Source organism: Ursus americanus, chromosome 36, assembly GCF_024610735.1.
Source record: "Ursus americanus isolate L20-20 chromosome 36, mUrsAme1.1.p, whole genome shotgun sequence".
Classification (NCBI taxonomy): Eukaryota; Metazoa; Chordata; class Mammalia; order Carnivora; family Ursidae; genus Ursus; species Ursus americanus.
In genome coordinates, this window is record NC_142162.1 from 1,147,093 (window position 1) to 1,156,150 (window position 9,058).

At 43.5% G+C, this 9,058-nt stretch overlaps 1 pseudogene; it reads left to right on the plus strand.

Annotated features, from left to right (window-relative positions):
• The first annotated feature begins 775 nt into the window (after nucleotides 1–775).
• LOC123791284 (E3 ubiquitin-protein ligase RNF4 pseudogene) lies at nucleotides 776–1,344 on the plus strand (annotated as a pseudogene).
• The last annotated feature ends 7,714 nt before the right edge of the window (nucleotides 1,345–9,058 follow it).

The following is a 9,058-nucleotide window of genomic DNA, read 5'->3' on the forward strand; positions in this document are numbered from 1 at the left end:
ACATCATCACTGTGCTTTTGGTAGCATGAGTTAAACCGAGGCAAACAGCACTGAGACACATTTGGCAAAAACCGGCTTCCAACGAAATATATTTTCTTCCCTTGCAAACCCTATTATAAGTGCTTGTGCCAAGGTAAAGAAAATGCCATACGCTTATCTGTAAGAAACAACAGTGCCCAGGAACGGTCTGAGCCCTAACATCATCACTGTGCTTTTGGGAGCATGAGTTAAACCCGAGGAACACAGCACTCAGGTACATTTGGAAAAAACCCGGTTCCAACGAAAAATATTCTCTTCTTGTGCAAACCCTATCCTAAGTGGTAGTGGCAAGGTAAAGATAATTCCATACACATATCTGTAAGAAACAATAGTGTCCGGGAACGGTCTGAGCCCTAACAGCATCACTCAAAATATTTTGAGTACACATTTTTTTCTCTGGATATTTATCCATTTTACACTACTTACCAATCTTACTTTAGATATTACCAGAACTTAATTTCTCCCTCTCTCTCTTTTTTTCCATTAAAAATTCAGATTGAGTTGTCTTAAAAGTCACAAACCTATACCCACTCACCCACGTGGGAACACAGTGGTTGTGTAGGTGGAGACAAGAAGAACCAGAATCAGAGTTCAAATATGCCAGAAACTCTGGCCTCTAAATTCTTATGTAAGTCAGAGAGTAACTGACCAACAGCTGTGAGACACTGGGGACTTGAACTTTCACTGTAAACTTTGGCACAGATCACTTCTCTGAAGACTGGATCCAACAAGCATAATGAATATAAGAATGTGCTATGGTAGCATGGTGAATTCCAGACAAACCCAAGAATTCCATACAGCTGGGGAAAGAGGCCCAACTCCCGAGATGGTCTTAGAAGCAGAACTGATAGATCTCAGGGAAAGTGACGAAATAGTTGACCTCACCTGTGAATCCTAGAACCTACAGTGATTGACCTAACTTGCCATGACTCTGTTGTGATTACTGAAGAAAGGAGGTGGCCAGAGGGAAATGCAAGGTCACTCCAAGGCCAAATTGGTAGCTCTGTAGTGAGCAGGGATAGGGAGGAGTTGATGAGAAACAGAGATGTGTATGTGACCAACAGTACCTGCCATAATGCCCTGGAAGAAGAAGCTCTAAGTTGCACAGTACCTGGTTATATCCGATGTCGAATTTGTATGGATGGGTACTCTGAGACTGAACTGAGTAGGCGACACACTTACTCTACAGAATGTGGCCACATCTTCTGTAGTCGGTGCCTCTGCCCTTCCCTTAAATATAATAAAAATTGCCCAGATTGTTTGAAAAAACTCAACTGCTATCAGTACCACCGCATTTATATATGAGGTGTGCTGTGTCATTCAGGACAGACAGAATGCTTGGCATGGAAACATGTCCTTGTGAAGAAACATGGGCTGTTGGCACCTAACACACTGGACTCAAAAAGGCTGTTTTAAAAATTGTTCACTGGAGTATATAACAAACTCTTTCATTTCTCACACACTATGAGACTGCTTTTTGATTCCTTTAGTTTCATGCTTCAGGGCTGGACTTTGTCCTCAAAGCAATTCTTCCTTTTTCCGTCATAGTAATCAATTTTTAATTGACCACACAGGGGCATTTTGGATCATGTAAACAAGGGCAACATCCTAGAGATAGTGGAGCAAGTGGATGGAAGGAACCTGGGAGACTGACAACTTTGCAAGTCAGAACCACCATACAAATTTGGACTTTTACTTGAGAGATAAATAAACATTGTTTTTGTTTAAGCAACATATACAAGGTCTTATTTAGAGCAATGGAATCTTTATTTTAATTAAGGGACCAGGCAGGGCGCTGTCTCTGGGTTTCTGTGGATTTCCTGATTCCCCTGGAGTGGAAGGAAGTCAGTCCTTTCTGACCACATCTCCAGCCAGCAGGGTTCAGTTGGGTATATGGGCAGGCACCATGTCCCCTGGGACTCCTACTGGCCTTTGAAGCTAGTCTGAGGAGTTGCCTAGGCACTGGGTAATCTAGAGTTGTGGTTCTGTGCTCTCCGACCTGCCAGGCCAGAGAGGAGATGCCATCACCCTGGTTTTACAGGTGTGCCTGCCTCCACCACACTGGTCAGCTAATCAACAAGCTGGCATGCTTCTCTGTGAAGCATCACCATCCCAGATGCTCCAACGTCACAGGCTTTGAGAAGACCTCCTCACCACCCATGCTCCACCTCTTCCTTCTTTTGCAAAGGATCATATAGCACTCACAATTCAGCCTGCATTTTAAAATTAGAGAGGATGTGATTTCTACAGTTCTCTCTCCTTTTCCCTCAGAATGAAATGGGCAGTAAAGTTTGTGCCTTACTTTCTGTGGCTATAGCAGCAATGCTCTCCAACATGGAGGCTCAGTTGTGCCAGTGGAACTGTGCCCATCCCTGTGTCATATCTGTCTACATACTGCCTTCTCTGAAATGTCCCCACACTCCAGGCTTCAGTTGCTTGACTTGGCACAGGATATGCAAGATAAATGTGGTAGGAGGTGCCTGGGTGGCTCAGTAGGTTGAGTGGCTGTCTTAGGCTCAGTTCATGATCCCAGAGACCTGGGATGGAGCCCTGCATTGGGCTCCCTGCACAGCGGGGAGCCTGCTTCTGCCCCTCCCCCTGCTCATGTGCTCTCTCTCTCTCTGTGTGTGTCTTAAATAATGAAAATCTCAAAAAAAAAAAAAAGATAAATGTGGTAAACTTCCTTCTGTGGGTTCCTTTGTATATTCTAAAATGAAAAAGGAAGAGAAAGAACAGGAAAATGAAAAAAGATTGAAACAACTTCTAAATGTTATCTTCCTACATTTCGGTAGATCATCTTATGTATCCCACTTTGGAGACTATTAATTGCTCTGTGACATAGCACAGTGAATCAGAAAACTGGCTAAGGATTCAAACATCTGAGGTGCCTATTAAATACAGATTCTGCTTTTACACATACTGTCTATGTGATCAGGATAAAGAGCAGACTCTCTCCAGTTTGTCAGCAGCCCTCAACCCTCCCTATTGTATTTTACCTAACCCACTACACATTTCCCTGACCTGCAAAGCTCATATAGACATTTAAGTTTTTTACTCTGCTTTAGGGGGAAAAAAATAGAGGGGATTCTGACTTTTTCAAAAAACCAAGATAAATTTTGTAGACAGGAAAATGAACCGATTTTAAGTGTATAATTGGATGCATTTGGGCAAATATATATAGTCATAATGACCAACACCCCAATCAAAACGTAGAACAATTCCATCATTCTAGAAAGTGCCCTTATGCCCTCTTCTGGTCACTACTCCCCCCATAAGCAACCACTGTTCCGATTACTATCACCATACATATGCTTGGGAACACTGAATTTTATTACTTCATTGTCTAGCCCAGCTCATCAGGGAGGAAAATTTGATAGGGATTTGGAGTATAAGCACTAAGCAGGGATCAAATGTTTTAGTGGCAGCATAACTAATATTACCTGTTTTAAGAATTGAAGCAAGAAATAAATCAATGAGAGAAAGATAAATACCATATGATTTCACTCATATGTGGAATTTAAGGGACAAAACAGATGAACATACGGCGGGAAAAGAGGCAAACCAGGAAACAGATTCTTAACTACAGAGAACTGTAGAGGGTTACTGGAGGGGAGGTAGGCAGGAGGATGGGTTTAATGGGTGATAGGTTAAGGAGGGCCCTTGTAGTGATGAGCACTGGGTGTTGTATATAAGTGATGAATCACTAAATTCTATACCTGAAACTAATATGTTAACTAACTTGAATTTAAATAAGACCTTGAAGAAAGTAAAATAAAACGATACTTTAAAACAAAATGAAACAAAAACAAAACAAAAGCCTTTTATGTGGACAGTCAGGGGTACAATAACTATTAATAAATATTAATTGAATGCAAAAAAAAGAGAATTGAAGCAAGAAAGTATCATTAATAATGATACCTGCCATTTATGAAGTAATAGCTACGTTCCAGGCACAGTACTAGGCACTTCACACGTCCCAGGCAGTCAAGGTATACACTTAGGCAAGAACAGGAACCCAGGGGGAGTTAAGATGGCGGAGGAGTAGGGGACCCCTTTTTCAGCCAGTCCCCTGAGTCGAGCTGGATAGATAACAGACCAGCCTAAATAACCACGGAATCAGCCTGAGATGCAGGAAGATACATCTGGATCTCTACAAATGAACATCTCCAGCGCTGAGTATTGAGGTACCAAGAGGGGAACTGTAAACCGTGCACAGATATCGGAAGATAAACGGAAGGGGGAGGGAGCCGCCGCGTTTGGGTGCCGGGAAGCGGCAGCCACCTGCACGGGGGAGCGGGCGGACTCACGGAGGGCACCCGCGAGAGAGTGGACTGAGACCGGTGAGCCGTGAACGCGCACCACCAGGCATCTCCCGGAACACCAGAATCCCGGTGTGCTCACGGGATCCAGACTGAGACCGGGAGCTCCCGGAGCGCACGCGGGGCGGCTGGCGGCTGGTGGGCCACCTGCACGGGGGAGCGGGCGGACTCGCGGTCGGCACCCGCGAAACAGCAGACTGAGACCCTGAACCGGGGGGTGCGCGCGCCACCAGGCTTCTCACGAAACTCCGGAATCGAGGTGTGCTCACCGGGCATAGACTGAGACCGGGAGACCCGGGAGCGCACGGGGCGGCTGGTGGCTGGCGGCATTAGAAACACAAAGGACAGAGACGCGCCGGCCCTGGAAGTGAGGGCAGGGACGCCGGGTTGGTGCGCACATCCCGGGACGCTGCAGGGTTGAGCAGCACCAACAGTAACAGAGTTAAAGTGGCCAGAACATCAGTGGAGAACGGGCCGCAATCCCTCTGTTCTGTGACAATGCAGCCTCTGCTGCTCTGACTCTCAGAAGAGGCATAGCCTACCGCCAGGGAAAGCCGCCAGAGAACAAAAGCCTGGAAATACCGGCTCAGAGAGTGCCCATCCCCATCCCCCCTCACAGGGGACACGGAGACTCTAACCAAACAGGGTTGCCTGAGTATCGGCCGGTGGCAGGCCCCTCCCCCAGAACACAGAAGGCGGGCTGAAAAATCAAGAAGCCCACAACCCGAGGCGCCTGGGTGGCGCAGTCATTGAGCGCCTGTCTCCGGCTTAGGGCGTGATCCCAGCATTCCGGAAAGGAGTCCCTCATCGGGCTCTTCCGCTGGGAGCCTGCTTCTTCCTCTCTCACTCCCCTGCTTCTGTTCCATTCTTGCTGACTGTTTGTCTCCCTCTCTCAGATAAGTAAATAAATAAAATCTTTAAAGAAGAAGCCCACATCTCTAAGATCCCTATAAAACAAGGGGCATGGCCTGGGACCCAGTCAATAATTTGGGCTCTGGACAACCCCGCAACCTCTCCTCATCAGAATGACAAGAAGGAGAAGCCCCCCCCCCCCAGCAAAGAAAAGACAGTGAGTCTGTGGCCTCTGCCACAGAAGTAACGGATATGGATGTAACCAAATTATCAGAAATGGAATTCAGAGTAACAATGGTCAAGATGATGAGTAGACTTGAAAAAAGTATTAAGGAAAATGTTATTGAGAATATAGAATCCCTAAGGGCGGAAATGAGAGCGAATTTGACAGAAATTAAAAATTCTATGAGCCAAATGCAGGCAAAACTAGAGGCTCTGACGGCCAGTGTCACCGAAGCAGAGGAAAGGGTTAGTGAATTGGAGGATGGGGTAATAGAGGAAAAAATGAAAATAGAAGATGCTCTTAAAAAAATCCATGCCCACGAATGTTGGCTACGGGAGATTACTGACTCAACGAAACGATCCAATGTTAGAATCATCGGCATCCCCGAGGGGGTGGAGAAAAACAGAGGTCTAGAAGAGATATTTGAACAAATTGTAGCTGAAAACTTCCCTAATCTAGCAAGGGAAACAAACATTTGTGTCCAAGAGGCAGAGAGGACCCCTCCCAAGCTCAACCACGACAAACCTACGCCACGTCACGTCATAGTGCATTTCGCAAATATTAGATCCAAGGATACAGTATTGAAAGTGGCCAGGGCAAAGAAATTTCTCACGTACCAAGGCAAAGGCGTCAGAATTACGTCAGCCCTGTCTACACAGACCTGGAATGAGAGAAAGGGTTGGGGGAGCATTTTTAAAGCTCTTTCAGAGAAAAACATGCAGCCAAGGATCCTTTATCCAGCAAGGCTGTCATTCAGAATTGATGGAGAAATAAAGACATTTCAGAATCACAGTCACTAACCAATTTCATAACCACGAAACCAGCCCTACAGGAGGTATTACAGGGGGTTCTATAAAAGTAAAAAGGCCCCAAGAGTGATACAGAACAGAAAGTCACAGCCAATACAAACAAAGACTTTACTGACAACATGGCAGCATTAAAAGCATATCTCTCAGTACTCAGTCTTAATATTAATGGTTTAAATTCTTCCTTAAACGCCACAGGGTTGCAGATTGAATAAAAAGAAATGACCCATCCATTTGCTGTCTACAAGAGACTCATTTCGAACCCAAAGATGCATTCAGACTGAGAGTAAGGGGATGGAGTACCATCTTTCACGCAAATGGACCTCAAAAGAAAGCTGGGGTAGCAATTCTCATATCAGATAAACTGGATTTTAAACTACAGACTATAGTTAGAGATGCAGAAGGGCACTATATTATTCTTAAAGGAAGTATTCAACAAGTGGATATGACAATTATAAATATATATGCCCCCAACAGGGGAGCAGCAAGATACACAAGCCAACTCTTAACCAGAATAAAGAGACATATAAATAAAAATACATTAATAGTAGAGGACCTCAACACTCCACTCTCAGAAATAAACAGAACACCCTGGCAAAAACTAAGCAAAGAATCAAAGGCTTTGAATGCCATACTCGACGAGTTGGACCTCTTAGATATATATAGAACACTACAGCCCAGAACCAAAGAATACTCATTCTATTCTAATGCCCATGGAACATTCTTAAGAATAGACCATGTTCTGGGACACAAAACAGGTCTCAGCCGATACCAAAAGATTGAAATTATCCCCTGCATATTCTCAGACCACAACGCTCTGAAATTGGAACTCAACCACAAGGAAAAATTTGGAAGAAGCTCAAACACTTGGAGACTAAGAACCATCCTGCTCAGGAATGACTCGATAAACCAGGAAATCAAAAATCAAATTAAACAATTTATGGAGACCAATGAGAATGAAAATACAACAGTCCAAAACCTATGGGATACTGCAAAGGCAGTCCTAAGGGGGAAATACATAGCCATCGAAGCCTCACTCAAAAGAATAGAAAAATCTAAAATGCAGTTTTTATATTCTCACCTCAAGAAGCTGGAACAGCAACAGAGGGACAGGCCTAATCCACGCACGAGGAAGCAGTTGACCAAAATTAGAGCTGAAATCAATCAAGCAGAAACCAGAAGTACAGTAGAGCAGATCAACAGGACTAGAAGCTGGTTCTTGGAGCGAATCAATAAAATTGACAGACCACTGGCAAGACTTATCCAAAAGAAAAGAGAAAGGACCCAGATTATTAAATTTATGAATGAAAAAGGAGAGGTCACGACGAACACCATTGAAATTGGAAGGATTATTAGAAATTTTTATCAACAGCTATATGCCAATAAACTAAGCAATCTGGAAGAGATGGAATCCTTCCTGGAAACCTATAAACTACCAAGATTGAAACAGGAAGAACATTATTTCTTAAACAGGCCAATTAATTATGAAGAAATTGAGTCAGTGATAAACAACCTTCCAAATAACAAAACTCCAGGCCTGGACGGTTTTCCTGGGGAATTCTACCAAACATTCAAAGAAGAAATAATACCTATTCTCCTAAAGCTATTTCAAAAAATAGAAACAGAAGGAAAGCTACCAAACTCATTCTATGAGGCCAATATTACCTTGATCCCCAAACCAGGCAAAGACCCCCTCAAAAAGGAGAATTACAGACCGATTTCCCTAATGAATATGGACGCCAAAATCCTCAACAAGATACTTGCTAATAGAATCCAACAGTTCATTAAAAGGATTATCCACCACGATCAAGTGGGATTCATACCTGGGATGCAAGCGTGGTTCAATATTCGCAAATCAATCAGCGTAATACATCATATCAACAAGAAAAGACTCAGGAACCATATGATCCTCTCAATCGATGCCGAAAAAGCATTTGACAAAATACAGCATCCTTTCCTGATTAAAACCCTTCAGAGTGTAGGAATAGAAGGTACATTTCTCAATCTCATAAAAGCCATCTATGAAAAGCCTACTGCAAATATTATTCTCAATGGGGAAAAGCTGGAAGCCTTTCCCTTAAGATCAGGAACACGACAAGGATGCCCACTCTCGCCACTATTATTCAACATAGTACTAGAAGTCCTTGCAACAGCAATCAGACAACAAAAAGGGATCAAAGATATTCTAATCGGCAAAGAAGAAGTCAAAATGTCTCTCTTCGCAGATGACATGATACTCTATATGGAAAACCCAAAAGAAGCCACTCCCAAACTATTAGAAGTTATAGAGCAATTCAGTAACGTGGCGGGATACAAAATCAATGCTCAGAAATCAGTTGCATTTCTGTACACGAATAACGAGAACGAAGAAAGAGAAATTAGGGAACCCATCCCATTCACAATAGCACCAAAAACCATACGTTACCTTGGAATTAACTTAACCAGAGACGTAAAGGACCTTTATTCTAGAAACTATAAATCACTCTTAAAAGACATTGAGGAAGACATAAAAAGATGGAAAGATATTCCATCCTCATGGATCGGAAGAATTAACATAGTTAAAATGTCCATGCTACCCAGAGCAATCTACACTTTCAATGCTATCCCGATCAAAATACCGATGACATTTTTCAAAGAACTGGAACAAATAGTCCTTAAATTTGTATGGAACCAGAAAAGACCCCGAATCTCCAAGGAACTGTTGAAAAGGAAAAACAAAGCTGGGGGCATGACAATGCCGGATTTCGAGCTGTACTACAAAGCTGTGATCACAAAGACAGCATGGTACTGGCACAAAAACAGACACATAGACCAATGGA